The sequence below is a fragment of the Echinops telfairi genome, unplaced genomic scaffold, assembly GCF_000313985.2.
Source record: "Echinops telfairi isolate 266 unplaced genomic scaffold, ASM31398v2 ScPeMD7_18;HRSCAF=68, whole genome shotgun sequence".
In the NCBI taxonomy this organism is placed as follows: Eukaryota; Metazoa; Chordata; class Mammalia; order Afrosoricida; family Tenrecidae; genus Echinops; species Echinops telfairi.
In genome coordinates, this window is record NW_022103915.1 from 94,615,274 (window position 1) to 94,633,309 (window position 18,036).

Below are 18,036 nucleotides of genomic sequence, written 5' to 3' on the forward strand. Positions count from 1 at the left end.
ACCAGTACCTGGGTCACTTTCACTCCCTGTGCAGTCAGATCTACCATGTCATTGGGGCATAGCACCGCCACTTCCAGGGCACCTCAGCTCATCGCAGCCCTGACCTCTCCCTGTCTACACGGAGTGGTGCCCACACTTCCTGCCCACCATTTCCAAAGCACTGCAGCTTCTGGCAGCCCCCACACTTCCTAGCACAGCACACTGAGCGACGCCCTACCTCAGTCTGAGCCAGGACAAGTTGGAGCCATGGACCTGGGCCTTGCAAGCCCTCCATGTGCTCCCTCAGGTGGAGCTGTTGGGAGTCGCAGACTGGGTGCTTGCAGGCCCGTCTGGTGAGCACCCAGCCACCAGGACCTTGGATAGGCTACCTGGGTCTATCCAAGCTCAGGGATCATTGGTTCCCCCTCCCCTCCCAGCCCACACAGCGAGTGGTACAGTGGAGAGTACATCTCTGGTCCAGAGAGCATCCTTCCCTCAAATCTAGCCTAGCTTCAGAATCCAGGGGACCAGAAACCCGGTTCTGGGAGCTCCCCAGCTCACACTGGTCACACCACCTTAAGCCCTAAACAGGGTCACCACCCACCTTTTGGCCCCTACAGCTCTATCACTGTACCAGGAGCTTTACACCAGTTAAATTGAGTTCCCCACAGCTGTTCCCACTGGTGTTCACAACTTAGCTTCGCTCTTGACCTATGAGTCACCACAGCACCTGACTACACATCAGCCTGACCCACCTCCATAGTAGGCCACAGGCAGGCCTTGAAAACACCATTGCCAGTCACACAGAGAAAGAACCCAGGGGCTCTTGGTCTCCCAGAAATATGGCGCCCAGCTCTTCAAAATCATCACATAAACAACAATATACCACATCACTCCCAAGACAAGCCACAACAGCAGAGGTAACAACACTCACAGAAGAACCTGACATGGATCTGCCACAAAAAGAAATTTTCAGAAGGCTGCTTAGAGTAATACAGGAGATAAGGGAAGCTACACAAGCTAAGGATGCAACGATAGAGAAGATGAAGTCCACAATAGAGGGGATGAAGTCCATGCACCAAAGCGAAATACAGGAGCTATTGGATGAAGTAGCAGAAACTTCACACAAGATTACAAATCTCATGAACAGACTACAGGAGGCTGAAAACCGTATCAGTGATCTCAAAGACAAGCAAGCAGACCTCAGCAAATGAGAAAGACAATTAAAGATAATAAAAGAGGTGGAAGAAAACCTGAGATCAATGACAGATGCTATGAATAGGTACGACATCCGAAATATTGGCCAACTGGAACAAGACACAGTGAAGAAGTCAACAGCTAAACTAACAAGAGAATTTGTGGAAGAAAACTTCCCCCACTAATGAATAAGAATTAGTCACTCATACAGGAATCAGAGAGGACACCAATTAGACTAAACCCCAGGAAGAACTCACCAACGCATATAATAATTAAACTATCCAACTTTGAGGAAAAAGATAAAATCCTAAGAGCAGCAAGAGAAAGGAAGACAGTCACACACAATGGCTCTCAGGTAAGAATATGCTCAGACCTATCACCAGAAACCATGAAGAGGAGGAGGGAGTGGACTAACATCTTCCAAAAACTGAAAGAAAAAAACGCCTCCCCTGGAATCCTTTACCCTGCCAAATTATCTATGAAGATAGAAGGAAAGATAAGGGTCTTCCAGGACAAGGAAAATCTGAAAGAATATGCTGCAAGACACCCAACCCTGTGGAAGATCCTTGCTGACTCACGACGGCCAGAAGACCAACATCCACCAAGCACAAACAGGAGAACACCACACAGCGCAACTCCAACCAGACACCAATGAGCTGATAACAATTACCAAGATAACATGGCCTCAGAGGGAAAAGAAGGCAATAAAGAAGCACCCCCACACACACACACAAAGACACTGCACAGTGATAAGAAGGGTGATAGGAAAATGCCCAAAACAAAAGGCACAAGATGTCAGCAATGACAGATTGTGATAACTCTAAATGTCAACGGCCTTAACACCTACACTAAAATAAAAAGCATTGCAGACTGGCTTGGAAAACATAACCCATCGATCTATTGCCTGCAGGAAACACATCTTAAGCTTGCAGACAAGAGTAAATTAATAAAAGGCTGGTGGAAGATATACCAGGCAAAGGGCAACTCAAAAAATCCAGGAGTCACAATCCTAATCTCAGACAAAATTGTGATCAAGGTTCAATCCACAAAAAGAGATAAGGAGAGGCACTATATAATGCTCAAAGGATCACTTTTCCAGGAACCAGTGAGCATAATAAATATATATGCGCCAAATGAGAGACCTACAAAATTTGTCAAAGAAGCTTTTCCAAACATGAAAAAAGATATCACAGATTCAACAATAATATAGTAGGTAACTTTAATACACCGCTTTCAGAGAAAGATAAATCATTGGGAAGGAAGCTCAGCAAGGAGACTATAGAGCTATACACTACAATTAGGCAATTAGATCTGATAGACATATTTTGAGCTTTCCATCCAAATGCAAAAATAATCACATTCTTCTCAAGTCCGCATGGCTCATTTTTGAAAATAGACCACTTGTGGGACAAAAGTGAAGCCTGAGTAAATTCAAACACATAGAGATTACACGGACGTCTTTCTTGGATCACCATGTCATAAAGCTGGAGATCAATCAAAGGACAACAAAAAAACAAGGGCAAACAATTGCAGGATGAATAATGACCTTCTGCGACACGAGCGCGGAGGAGATCAGAAAGTTTCTAGAAGCTTATGAGAATACAATGTATCAAAACCTATGGGGTATGGTGAAAGCAGTCATCAGAGCTAGTTTGGTAGCAATAGAAGCATATATGAAAAAGGAAGAAAGACTTATGACAGATTCGCTCTCACAAAACCCCCAGCAACTAGATCGGAGTCAACGGAACAACCCCTCCAATAGCAAAGGAAAAGAAATAATAAAAATCAGGGCAGAGTTGAACCACTGGGAAGACAAAAGAACATGCAGAAGATTAATGCAGTAAAAAGCTGGTTCTTTGAATGGATCAACAGAATTGAAAGACCGTTGGGAAACCTAACCAAAGAAAGGAAAGAGCAAACAATAATAGCCAGGATGCGGAATGAAACAGGGGGATCACAACAGACCCTAATGGGATTAAAAGGATAATCACAGAGTACTATGAAAGTCTGTACTCAAATGAATTCAACAATGTGGAAGACATGGACAGATACTTGGAAAAACAATCCCTTCCTAGACCATCCCAGATAGAGGTCAAGAACCTAAACAAACCCATAACAAAAGAAGAAATAGATATGTTATCAAGAAGCTACCAACCAAAAAAGCTCCCAGACCAGACGGCTTCACCGGAGACTTCTAAAAAGCATTCAGGGAAGAGCTGACACCAATCCTCCATGAAGTATTCCAGAGTGTAGGAAAGGATGGAAAACTCCCAAACTCATTTTATGAAGCCAGTATAACCTTGATACCCAAACAGGGCAAGGATCCCACAGGAATAGAGAACTATAGACCAATATCTCTAATGAACATAGATGCAAAAATCTTCAACAAGATATTGGCCAATAGAATACAAAAGTATTTAAAACACATCATCTATCAGGATCAGGTAGGGTTCATCCTAGGGATGCAGGAATAGTTCAACATCCAAAAATCCATCAATATTAAATATCACATTGATAAGAAAAAGTATAAGAACCACATTATAGTATCTATAGATGCAGAAAAAGCATTTGACAACATCCAACACCCATTCCTAATTAAAACATTCAAGAGGATAGGAATGGAAGGTCAACTCCTCAAGTTAATACAAGCTATCTGAGAAAAGCCAACAGCTAACCTCATAGTCAATGGAGAAAAGACAAAATCAATCCCACTGAAAAGGGGAGCCAGACAAGGATGTCCCTTGTCCCCACTTCTATTCAGTATCGTACCAGAGGTCCTAACTAATAACATAAGACAATGGAAGGACACCAAAGGTATCCAACTGGGAGAGGAGGAGGTGAAATTATCATTGTTTGCAGAAGACATGATTCTGTACATTGAAAATTCCAAAAGCTCCTCAACCGGAGTATTGACAGCAATAGAGGAATATGGGAGAGTGGCAGGATACAAGATCAACAGAGTTGATTGGTTTGCTGCAATCAGAAAAGACCATTGAAGAGAAGATCAAGAAAGCAGTGCCCTTCACAAAAGTCAAGAATAAATTGAACTATCTAGGGATTTATTTAACTAAAAAACAAAAGAACTATACAAGGAAAACTACAAGACCCTACCTAGGAAACCAATAGTGACCTCCACAAATGGAGGAATATCCCATGCTCATGAATGGGAAGACTGAATATAGTAAAGATATCTATCCTACCCAAGGCACTGTATAAGTTTAATGCTATTCTGATTCAAATACCATCAACCTTCTTCAAAGAATTGGAAAAACTGACCACAAATTTCATATGGAGAGGGAAGGAGCCCAGAATTAGCAGATAACTCCTCAAAAAGAAGGACAAGTTGGAGGGCTTGCTTTATCTGACTTTCACACCTACTACACAGCCACAGCGGGAACTGATCACAATGATCGACACATAACCATACATCCCTCTCCAGGGGGAAGAACAATAGGAAACATGGGGGAAGGGAGACAGCGGTAGGTGTGAGAGATGAAAATAATTACAATGTACAATCTATCAAGGGGCTTGCGGGGTGAGGAGAGGGAGGAAGAGGAAAAAAACAGGAGCTGATACCAAGGGCTCAATGGAAACTAAATGTCTAGAAAAGAATGAAGGCAACATATGTAGAAATTCGCCTGATGCAAGTGATGAATGGATTGTGCCAAGAGTTGTAAGAGTCCCCAATAAAATGGAAAACAAAAAGCTATTGTTTGTTGACATAGACTTCATCTAGGTCTATCCACTTCCGGAGGCACTGTTCCCATCTCTCTAACTTCCCCCCCTAGAACTCTGTTCTCTTTGATTAAACCACATCAAAGCAGCAGTTTGGGTATCCTCAAGTAACTCAAAATCATGTTCCTTTTAAATGTTCTTTGCATTTGGGGAAGAAAAGATATCTGAAAGAGAAGCATCCCAGCAAGGGTGGATGGGGGAAGATTTCCCTATGAAATTCACATAGAACCCCCTTTGATGCCTTTGAAAAATGAACATGTGCAATATCATGATAGAAAAAGATGCCTCAGCGCAAATTTCCTAGCCCTTTTCTCAGCGATGCAATTTTCAATTTTCTTTAAATTTCTTCATGGAAGACCCTGTGATCATCCTGTATCCTTTGAGAAAATCAATTCAGATTTCCCCTTTGACTGATTGACTGTAACATTCTGATCTGACGTTCCTGCCTTGAATTTAACTGGTCAATCCGATCACCTCAGAAACCAAAAACCAAATCAGAAACCACTGTTTTTTATTTGACCTTGCTCTCCGGATCATTTTGGTAAATTTAAGACTCATTCCTGGTTATAATTCATTTTATAATATCATGTTGGCATTTATCTTGCTTACAAGATCTTCCTTTTCAGTATCCTTCTAAGAAACCCTGGAAGGCACCCTGGTGGTGCAACAGTCATGCAGTGGGCCGCGACCTCAAGGTCAGCAGCTGGAAGTAAGTCATTAGAAACTCACAGTGGGTGGTTCTACTCTGTCCTTTGGGGTCACGATGAGTTGGAATCGACATGATGGCAGTGAGTTCGGTTTTATTTTTGGAAGGAGCCCTGATGGTATGGACAATGGGTGGAGTGATGAGCCACGAACGGCAAGGTTAGAGCTTCAAGCCCACCAGTCAGTCTATGGGAGAAAAATGAGGCTGTCTGCCCCCATAAAGAGTTAGAGTCTTAAAACCTTCTGGAGCCATTCTGTTCGGTGCATAGGGTCCTACAGTTGGAATCAACCGGAAGACAGTGGGCTAGCGCAGGGAGACTAAGATGAGCATATTGCTTAGAGAGCTTATCTGCAGGCACCCTCTAACTGCAGAGACATGCTTAAACATGACATGCGCATGGGGTTTTATTGGAATTAATCTGTGCGTGTTTGAACAAGAACCTTCAATTGAGCAGATGCTGACTCATAATGACTCCTACAGGACAGGGGTGAACCTCCCTGTGATGGAAACTCTTTACGGGAGTAGAATGCCTTCTTTTCCCCATGAACTAGACTCCTAATAGCAATATTTTTTACTTACACTGGTACTAGTCCCTACATGTTACAAATGATAAATGTTCTTGGGTGCTAACCAAAAGTTTGGAGTTCACCCTGAGCCACCTCATAATAAAGGCCTGGCAATCTTATTTATGAAAAATCAGCCTTTCAAAATACTATGGAGCAGAGTTCTATTTAGATACACATGGGGTCACCATGTGTCAGAGTTGAATCCACAGCAACTGAATTGAAACACTTTTAAAACTAAATAAAAATGTACGTTGGAGAGAGGGCCATACTCAAAGTTTTTTTCCACCAATAAAAGTGTGCTTGAATAGATTGTAGACCATTTTTCTAGGTAACTGGGGGTTTATGAAGAGTTTTGTTTTTGTTTTTTTTTTGGAGTTGCTCTTTTTATTTATTTTTTGACATTTTATTAGGGGCTCATACAACTGTTATCCCAATCCATACACACATCAATTGTGTAAAGCGCATTTGTACATCGTTTCTCAAAACATTTTCTCTCCACTTAAACCCCCGACATTAGGTCCTCATTTTTCCCCTCTCTCCCCGCTCCCCCTCCCTCATGAGCCCTCGATAGTTTATAAATGGGTATTTTGTCATATCTTGCCCTGTCCGACGTCTCCCTTCATCCACTTTTCGGTTGTCTGTCCCCCAGGGAGGAGGTCACACACAGTTCCATATAATCGGTTCCCTCTTTCCAACCCATTCTCCCTTTACCCTCCCTGTTTTGCCACTTACACCACTGGTCCTATAGGGCTCATCCGTCCTGGATTCCCTGTATTTTCAGTTCCTATCTGTACCAGTGTACCTCCTCTGGTCTAGCCAGACTTGCAAGATCGAATTCAAGTCATGGTAGTGGGAGCGGGGAGGAACCATTTAGGAACTAGAGGAAAGTTGTATTTCTCATCATTGTTACATCACATCGCACCCTGACTGGCTCATCTCCTCCCCGAGACCCCTCTGCAAGGGGATCTCCAGTGGCCTTCTAATGGGCTTTGGATCTCCACTCCGCACTCCCTCCTATGAAGAGTTTTATATATGGGAGTTAATTGGTTACAAGCACATAAGTTAGCACAAAAGCGTTCTGTACTTAGCACTCTGGACCCAGGTCTTCTCTCCCTGGGCTTATATACTTACTGGGCAGTTTACATATCTCCTTCCCATAGGTTCCCAGGCTACTTCATCTATACAGAGAAGGTGCGCAGAAAATGTGGAGTGCATGATAACTGCCCCAATCTAAAGATGTTTCTAAATGCTGATGGCATAAGCTCCTAAGAAAGCAGTACTGATGTGGGAAACCAGTGGCTTCTAAACAGCAAAAGGAGTGAATGCCAGAACCACCTTGCAAGTTTTTCACTCAAAACAGCATCTAATCCATATCATCATTGATACACACCTCCTCCATCTTATAAATCCATATTAGAATGTGGGGTGCAGGTCTTTTAAATGATTCCTTCTGGTCCCCCCTCTGTTGAGAATTTGTATTTACACCCCAGATACGATGAGTGGGAATCTATGTTTTCACAAACTCAGAAAATGAATCATATGTTCTAACGATCTGTAAGAATCCCCTGGGGATCAGGTGCAACTATCTCTGGAATATAATTGGGAATTTTCAGAAGGCGGTTGAACCAAAATGAACAAGCTCATATCCATAGTTCAAAGGGACTACACCATAAAAGAAGTAGGTCCTAACTAGCTACATAGGGTTCAAGAACCACTGTTTTCAAAATCCTTCCTATAACTGCACAGCAGTGAAATTCCTTGTGTTGGCTCTTCTATCCATAGTCTTTGTAACTCCCACCAGTGACACAAATAAAAGCGTGGTCAGTTTTGCCCTTCTGTTGGTATAAAAGTAAACCCTCTCAGAAGCTGGAACAGGAGAATCCCTGCAACATTCAAAAAAGAAGAGCCACCAGCAGAGCACATTCAAAGTCCCTGCCTGAAGTGACAAAGGTTACAGCACTAAGATACTGAGCCAGAGCAACGGAGCTGTACTGAAAGCATGAGACAGCATGGGAAGCTTTCTAGTCCACATAAATGTGAGTGCCTTCAGAACACTGGCTTACTGAGTAGAGTGCCCTTTGGGCACTGACCAGCATTAAGAGAGATTTGGGACACTTGCCAGAGCATGGTGGAAGTCAAGGCCCTGAAAGACATGACTGTCTGCATGGCTGAGAAGAGAATGGCAGACAATAGAACTGTATCTTCTAATGCTTTCTGTTCCTAACTTGTGGCAACCTGTTAACACCCACCCCCAACCAAGAAAGCCCTATAATTGTGATTATCCATTACAAAGGGTTATAGAAATCAGCAGGAAAGTTGAGTCATGGGAGGGATGGTTGGTATCAGAATAGGGCAAAGAAGGGTGGATGGTGGAGCTAGGTCTGATGTCTGCGTCATAGGAATCGTCAATGAGCAGATGTGCAGGTGCAGCTCCTTCTCCATCGTGCAGCCAGAGAAGGTCAGATAGTTCTTCAGTGCGTTACGGAGAGATGCAAACTGTTAATATGCTCAGGTGCTGACCAAAACGTTAGAAGCTCAGGTCCATTTAGAAGCACCTTGAAAGAAAGACCTGGAGATCTACTGAAAATTCAACCATGAAAGAGCTGGTGCAGCACAGATCTCCCATGACTGACAGTTGACTCAGACGCAGTAACTGGTTCTTTTAGTGGGTGATCTGAGGCCAGATCGCTATTTCCTGAGTCCACTCCATCGTTTTATTTCAGTGATTCTCAAAGTGTGGTCCATGGGACAGCAGTCACAACATCACCGGGGAACTTTCTACACAGAGAAAGACAAGTTTGAGCCTGCTCTCAGACCACTAAATCAGAAACGCTGGGAGGTAGGTCCAGCAATCTGTTTTAACACATCCTTCCTGATGCCCACTAACTCCTCCACTCTAAAGACAGGATCTTCCTGGCTTGTTCGCGGTCACCTGAAGGAACCTCTTCTCGAGCTTGACTGCTGATTCAAATCATTTCATTGAAACACATTACCTATCCCAGGTGGTGTATTAGCTTTTTTTGAGTACTACAGGTGCTTGGATTAAAAGCGCATGTGAGTTGTGTACAGAAGTAAACCTAAAACATGACCTAATCTAAGACCATCTGCCCCTGCTGCCACCCCCACATACAAGAAATGTGCAGGCTGTTAGCAAGACAACTATCCTTCCACTGCAACACTGTGCAGGGCACCCAAACAATCCAACTGTGTATTCACACACCGGCACGCCCAAAGATTTGAGATACAGAGTAAATAAATGTACAGTATAAGCAGTATATTTTTGAAACAGATGCTAGGTTTAGAATAATTGATCAGGGTGAAAAAATTCAGATGTACACAGACAGGATTTAAGGACATAAAGCTATTAATATTATCTGTGGTATAGCCATCATAAATGAATCAGCAACATGCATTTTATTTATTTTTAAAATCCCATAATGGATGCTCCTGAACAAAGCTGTAATTTCCATGAAAATGCTCTTGAAATTTAATACCATATTTTAAATACATTAATTCATTATAGTTTTCTCCCTATGCTTCCTCTCATTCCTTTCCTGGAATGGCATAAAACTACACATCATGTTTTTTCATATAATTTTCATCTGTTTAAGTGCATTGTGGTGTGATATATGTGTTTTCTAACATATTAGTGTTATGAATATAGTTCATTATTTTGCTTAATATTCCACTTAAATAATGTTTTCTAGAATATGATTTTTTAAACATGCTATGAACAAATACATGAGAAAGATGTTCACAAATACTAGCCGTCCAAAAGATGCAAGTCAGAACAACAATGAGGCATCATCTTACACTGACAATGATAGCCCAATTAAACAAACAAAATAAATAAAACAAAAAACAACAAATGCTGGAGAGGGTTCAGAGTTACTGGAACTCTTTACAGTGCTCATGGGCTTGTAAACATGTACAACTCTTATGGAAAGTGATTTGGTATTATCTAAAACAACTGGGAATAGGAATCTCATTCGGTCCAGCAATTCCTCTGCGGGGTATACATTCCGAAGAAGGCAGAGACACGGTGTTCTCCCATGTTCATTATAGCACAGTTCAAAATAGCAAGAAGCTGGAAACGGCCCAAATGCCCACCAGTAGGAAGGGATAAAGAAACTCTAGTACATACATACAATGGAATACTACGCATCCCTAAGAAACCGTGATGAAACCACAAAGCACCTCATGGCACAGATGAACCTAGAAATCATTATGATGAGCAAAGTGAGTCAATCACAAAAGGACAAAGATTGTACGAGACCACTACTGTAAGGATAAAAACCCAGACGAAGGCAGGCATCTGTTCTCCAGTCATGTAATCCTCTGATTCCGGTTACCAAGCAACAGGTGATGCTGGGCTTGCCTATGGCTCACGATCCACGTATCACTATCTTATTTACACATCTTAAAAACCACTTCATCAGAGGAGGCCTCTCACCTCAGCTGGGGCCAGTTTCTCATGTTGGCGGTAGAGAAAGACCAATCAGTCCCCGTCAGATAGCAGAGTTCCATCTACACCCCAAATCAATGGGCACTCCTACAAGGATGCTCAGTAAAGCTTAAGGGAAAGTCAAGTTCAGAGGTGGGCGGGAAGAACATGGATGGCTCAGAGAAGATTCCACTTTTGTTGGTGGGTAAACCAGAAGTGGCAACCTGCCATTGAGAGAAAAGCTTAATACTACTGATCATATAAACCCCCCAGTGGAAGAGTACACACTGTATTTATATTCCTAATCAGACATTTTTGTCTGAGCTTCTATCTAGCACTTGGTGGCCCAGGCCATGTGATATAGGTAACTGGGACTTTAGATTTTGTCCTTGTGAGGTTACACAACATCCTTCATAGGCTATGTCAGAAGGATTCTATTTGGAAACCACATTAAGTGAACTGAAGGAACTCAAATAACCCCTTGGATATAAGACTGAAACACCCTAGGGTGGCAAGAAGCAAATGTCTATTATCCCCAAGGTTGTGGATTTTGATGTCATTGGACTTGGACTCAGCATCTCATGCTTTGAGTGTGCAACATAAGACTGCTATCTATTTGATATTTTCACAAGAGCATTATTGAATGTTTTGGCCTATCACAAATCCTTATTATTTACATCAATAATGTCTTGTCACTGAAGTTTTTAAATTGTACCCATCAAAGATCCATGTATTTTAGTATAAAAAACTGTCCTATGCATTTATATTTTTTCTCAACAGTATTATAAATACTATAATACTAAATTACTAAATTTATATATAGCTAGTTTTATAATACTATTTTTAAAATTACATTTTGCCCATTGGAGATTATTTATAATATTTCCCATTAAAAGGACAATGATGCCTATAAATGCATCAGGAACCTATATAAACTTAGATATATGGATATATTTTGAGCTTGCCCTTAATTGTAAGCCCTAATCTAAGAACAATTAGTTCTCATGACGTGGCCCTACTCAACACTCACCCTCATTAAGAGATCACTGATGGTATGCGTGCTGTAGCAAAGCGTGATTGTGTCTTTCCGGGTTGACAAAAGAAACAAATTCATAGACACTCATATGTTATATAAGAAAGAGCTTTATGTACAAGAGCAATTGAATATTGAGAAAACATCCCAGCCCAGTCCTGATCAAGTCCAATATCAGCCCATATGTCCAATACCAATCTGTAAATTCCTCTTCAGACTCACGCAACACATGCACAAATGCTGAACACAGGACAATCACAAGCCAGTGGGTGGAAAGTCTTGTGGATCCAGTGGCAGTGGAAGCATCTCAGTGCTGTCCAGGGTATCCACGTGGCTCCTTCACTCCGGGGCTATAGCATAGCTCCATGTGTCTTCTCAGCAAGCATCATCTCACTGGGAGTGAGCCTGTGTTCTGCCTCCAACCAGTTATTTATCTCCCCAGCACCTCCAAGTGAGGTCATCAAGCCATGACCTGATTGACAGGTTAAACTCCGCCCCTTCACTCTTAAATCTCAAATTCACAACAGATTCTCTAACTACCACCGTGATGAAGAAATCATATGGTACCCAGTTGTCAGAAAGACTGGCATCTGGGTCTCAAAGGCTTACCTTAAACAGAAGTCACAGCTAAGTTCACATGGAAGAAGCACACCAGCCTCTGTGCTCCTAAAATAATAACTAATTAACTCCAAGGGTGGAGGGAAAGATTGTTTTAGAGCTTAAATTTGTAGGTTACAATGTAATGCCTAATCATTTGTTTTCCCTTTTGACCCATTTTCCATTTGTTCTAGTTTTTATTATTTTCTGCTTTCTTTTCAACTGAGGTTTTCCTGTGTTTTATTTTGTTAATGTTGCTGGGTTTTATTCTTTTTTTTTTTTCCTATCATTTTCTTCATATGAAATCCAGGATCGAGACAGTAACTGGATTAGTAGTTTCTTAGAGTTATAGCAGGCTAGGCTAGGGGGGAATAGGGAGCTAATAGTACTGAGTAAACACTGAAGAAAATGTTCCAAAATTTGATTGTGATGATCACATAACTCTTTATATTTAAAACATTGAATTGTATTGTGTATGAATTATATATCTAAAAAGCTAATTTTTTTTAAGTTTTAGAGTTGCTAGTCCCTTTAAAGAATTCATGTTTGAGCCAAATTATGGCTCAGGTCACATGCATTCAATTTTCTGGGTTCACTGCTTGAACTGTGTCTAAATGAGGGTCACTATGAGACTTGGCAGATTTGTACCCACAAACTTGCCAAAGAATTAAAATTGGTAAAGCACTTGATTTTTTCTCTCTCTATGTAAAAGGATTCAAGAGCCTTGGAGAGGCTGGCACTAAACCAGGCACAGACCTGTGAGCAGAGCATTTAAAGAGAGGCTAACACCGAGGCACGTGGAAAACAGGTGAACTCCAGCGATGCTAATGGAAGGCAAGGTCAGACTCGTCTAAGTAGCTGAGGTCGGTTGTGGCTAGAAGAAAGCAAAGGTGGCCTCCAGGGGTTAGACTGGTCTTGGACTTAATCTAGGTGGTGATCACATGAGTGTCCTGTTTGAGAAAAGAGCCACATATACTTGACGCAGGTGTTTTGAGATAGGGATACCTCAGGAGAACTCCCATTAAAAAGTTAATACTTCCCTGAAAGTTAAAAATAATAAAGGCGTAGTCATATTTAAGTTTGCTATTCAGGCCAGTAGTCAGGCCATATTTTGATAGTTAGGCCAGTCTTGGCTAATTGATGCGCCTCCAGGAACACCTCTAGAACAATTCAGGTGGCAAGATATCAAGCTGAAAATCACTTAAGTTTTAAAAAGAAATCCTAGGAAAGAAACCAGTAAAAACAGGCAGACACAGTCATCCACCTTTTCAACACAACATCTTGCTGTGGTGTAGGTGCAGTGAGTACAGAAACGACTTCCTGGACTTGGGTCTCCTGTAGTTGAGAATATCTTACCCAGCAACCTATAGAAAGCAGAGCTGTTGCCACGGCATTTCCAAAACTGGTGGATATGAACTGTAGCCCTTGTGCTTTGCCACTGAGTGTTTCATCGAAGTGCCACCAGGACTCCTGGTGCCAGGCTTCCTAGAATTGATATTAGAATGGTCAGATGAGCCCTTTCAAAGGGAGGTGACTTTGGCCAGGGGCCTGAATCAAGTGAGGGAGCAAGCCCTGCATAAACTCGCAGAGAAGTGATCCAGACCCTGAAGGCAAGTGCAAAGGTTGGGTGATTGCTAAAGTTAGTAGAACTTGCATGAATACTTCAATGGCTAAAGCCAAGGGGCTCCAAGTGAGTTGGAAAACAAACAAACAAACTCAATGCCACGTCATTTCCAACGTTCAGTGGCCCTCTATGACAGGGTAGAAATGTCAAGTGTGGTTTTCTGAGAATGTAACTCTTGACATTTATAGACAGCCACGTCTTTCTCCTGAGGAGTGGCCGATCATTTCCAACTTGTGGTCAGCAGCCCAACTTCATATAAGCAACCACTAGGCTACCAGGACTCCTATGGACAGCCAACTCACATAGACAGTGAAGAGGATTTTTTATAATCTTTGACATATTTTGGTTTTGAGCATACTGGTAAGATAGTGGGGAATCTTGAACAGAGGAATAATATAATGTAATTAGAAGGCACAAGGTTAGCTTCTGCTCCAAGGACTATAATCATATAATTAAGGCTAAAAGTAAATTTCATTGTGTTTATATAAATCTTTGTGCTTTGACTTAATTGGTTACTGGTTTTGTCATTTTTGGCCAGCTTGCTGAAAGAGCAGACACTTCATGAGTGCCAAGTTCAAGTGTGAACTCTGCGCACTTCTACCTGTTTGGTCTGGGCATACGTCTTTGACAGAAATGGACAGAGACTGTGGTGCAACATTCTCTTTCACCAAAGGCAGGCACCGCAAGGTAGCACCGCACTGGCTCAATACTTCAGAGACCAAGTAGGTCAAGATGTGCTGTGGTTTATTAAGAGCATCTTTCACTTCACCCGGGCTGGCTCAGAGGTGTCGACCTTACTGGGTTGTGGGTTACCAGCCTACTCTGGCTGTGGGCTACCAGCCCACTCTGGCCACTGATATGAGAATCATGTTGTAAAGAAGCACCACCACCAAGAAGGGATCGATCCCCTCTGTGCGGGCTTTCTACGTGCCTACTGATGACTTAACTGACCCTGCTCCTACCACTGCTTTGCCCATGTGGATGCTCCCATGTTATCGCTGGACTGGGCATCTATCCAGCTGTGGATCCTCTGGAATCCACCTCTGGCATCATGGATCCCAGCATTGTTGGCAATGAGCATTATGATGTTGTCCGTGGGGTGCAGAAGATCCTGCAGGACTACAAATCCCTCCAGGATCTCTTTGCTATCCTGGGTGTGGAAGAGCTTTCTGAAGAAGACTGGTTGACTGTGTCCCAGGCACGGAAAATCCCGCGATACTCGTCTCAGCCATTCCTGGTTGCTGAGGTCGTCACTGGCCACATGGGGAAGCTGGCGCCCTGAAGGAGACCATCAAAGCTCTCCTTCAGCAGATTTTAGCACGTGAGCATGGGCCATCTCCCCAAGAAGGCCTTCTGTAGGTGGAACCTATTGAGGAAGCTGTGGCAAAGCTGATAAGTTGGCTGAAGAGCATTCACGAGGGAGTCCTTTGAGTCAACTGACCCCTGTGAGCTCTCCTCTCCCCCCACCCCCCAATCCAAACAGCTTGTTTTCTGTGTAGGCCACACAAGAGCCTTGTTTGAAGATGTCTTCTGGCTAGAGACTATTTAAGGTTTCCAATAAAATGTACATCCCTTAAAAAATATGATGAAAGTAGAAGTTTGGGAGCTAATTGGTTCCTATACATCTTTTTAAGGAGCAATGACATGCTGAAGAAAAGACATCAGAAAGCACCAAGCCCAACACCCCGCCTCCTCTGAGCCATCCCGACCCCTAGCCACCCTATGGAGGGTTTCTGATACTGTAAATCAGGGGTCCTCAAACTATGGCCCGCAGGCCACATGCAACCCGCTGAGGACATTTATCTGGCCCGCTGGGTGTTTTTGCCCCATTTGTTTTTTTACTTCAAAATAAGATATGGGCAGTGTGCATAGGAATTTATTCATAGGGTTTTTTTAAAACTATAGTCCGGCCCTCCAACGGATCTGAGGGACAGTGAACTGGCCCCCTGTTTAAAAAATAGAGGACCCCTGCTGTAAATCTTTATGGAAGCAGACAGCTTCCTCTTTAGCCTGCAGGGAGACCGGTAGGTTTGAACCTTTGATCTTGCTGTTTCCAGTCCAACACTTAGCAGAGAGCATAAATACACTTTTTTTCATTTCCTACAGCAGCACAGGACAGCCATGGAGAGCTCCAGAAAGCTTATAGCTAGACCAAGTTATAGGGTTATTCCCTGGTTGTTCAGCTAATTGAAATTCTAATCCCACAGGTAGCATGACTATATTTTCTTCACTGGAAAAAGAAAATAAATGCTTCAGCAAAATCAAGGTTTCTATTTTAGCTCTTGAAAATAAAATTCTACTGGAAAAATAAAAGGCACCCTTGGTAACCATCAAAAACTATTTCTTTTAATGTGAAAACCATTCTTGACTTTTTATAATAGTGATCTCATACAATATTTGTCCTTTTGAGATTGATTTATTTCTCTCCGTGTACATGTCCTCCGGTTTCATCTGTGTTGCTAGCTGTTTCACAGATCCATCATTATTATTTAATTTTTGCATGTATGCCAGTGTGCATGTGTGTACACCATAGTTTATTTGTCCATTTTCCAGTGAAGGACATTTAGTTGATCTTTTTGCTATTGTGAACAGTGCTGAAATAAACATGAGTGCATATCGTCATATGTTGAAAATTTTGAGATAACCTAGTTGTCCTTGACTAGAGGAATGATCAAATGATTAAAAAAAAAACCCTCACTGCAAACGAGTCAATGTTCACTCATAGCAGCCAATTCTCACACAGATAGGACAATGTAGAACTGAACTGCCCTTGTGGGACTAAAATTCTTTATGGGACTAAAAAGCCCCATCTTTCTCCCACAGAGTGACTGGTGGTTTCAAAATGCTGACCTTGCAGTTAGCAGCCTAAGTTGGAACCCTGAAAGCAAACAGCAGTCAAGCCAGTGGAATATGCCATCATCACCTTGCCCGACAATCATTTGTCAAACTGTGATTCCATTCTTGGAAACATTTTTCAAACTTATCTGTTGGATGGCTGACCTCCCTCGTGTTTTTCCTCACCACTTCTATGCACTCAAATCACTGCCCTTTCAGGTTTTTCACGTCCCACTTCATTTGCAGAAACAAAAAGAAGTTGCATGGAATGAGGCAAGATGAGTAAGGTGAGTAGGGCAAGAGAGGCATGCTGTTTTTTGCCCAAAACTGGTGCACTGAGATGGCTGTGTGAGCAGGGACACTGTCCTGGTGGCAAAACCAGTCCCCCATTTTTCACAGGACTTTTTTGTCACACACTGTTAAGCAATCTTTTCAGAACCTCTAAATAGAACACTTGATTAATAGGCTGACCTGGTGGAACAAACTCCAAATGCACAACCCCCTCACATCAAAAATAACAAGTGAACATCATCTTGATCTTTGGTTTCACTTGAGCTTTTTTCATTCCACTGGCTTGATTAATGTTTGCTACCAAGGTTGTAAGAATATAAGTAATAACATGTCTCCTCATCAGTAATGACCTTGGGGAAAAGTCTGGGTTGCCTTGGAGCTTTTCTTTCAAAGGATGGCTTGTTTCCACTCAACATTCCTTCCTGATCACTCAGAATCCAAGACACAAATTTCCCAGTGACCCTTCTCCTTCCCAAATCTTCCTGTAAAATTCGCTGAACCAAGCTCCAAAAGAGTCTGGATACCTTCCTCATCTCTTCAGTGGTCCATCGTTGGTCTTTGAGCACAAGTGCATGAATTTTGTTGAAATTTTCATCCATTCAGGAAGTTGACAGACTCCAGAATGAGGTTTGTCATCAATCGACATTTCACCTTTTTGGAAAAGAGAGAACCAGTCGCACACTTGTGTTTTTTCCATAGCCCTGTCCTTGTAAGCTGTGTTCAACATCACAACCGTTTCTGTGGCCTTTTTCCCAAGCAGGAAACAAAATTTCTTAGCCACACACTGTTTTCCTAAATTGGCCATCACACACACACACACACACACACACACAAATGAGGTTCAAACAAAACTGCTTTTATGAAAAAAGTCAATATCACCAGAGAGAACCTTCCCAAGTGACGCCATTGGGTGCACTATCTCAGAGAGTTGCTCCATGCTTGTCTAGCAGGGAAAATGCTTACTGTGAAAGCTCTACCCAGCTGAGCTTTCTTCTGGGTGTTTGTGTGTGTGTGTGTGTGTGTGTGTGT

General features: G+C 42.3%; 1 pseudogene; it reads left to right on the plus strand.

Moving 5' to 3' along the window:
• The first annotated feature begins 821 nt into the window (after positions 1-821).
• LOC101648094 overlaps positions 822-18,036 on the plus strand; it is an 18,778-nt pseudogene continuing 1,563 nt past the window's right edge.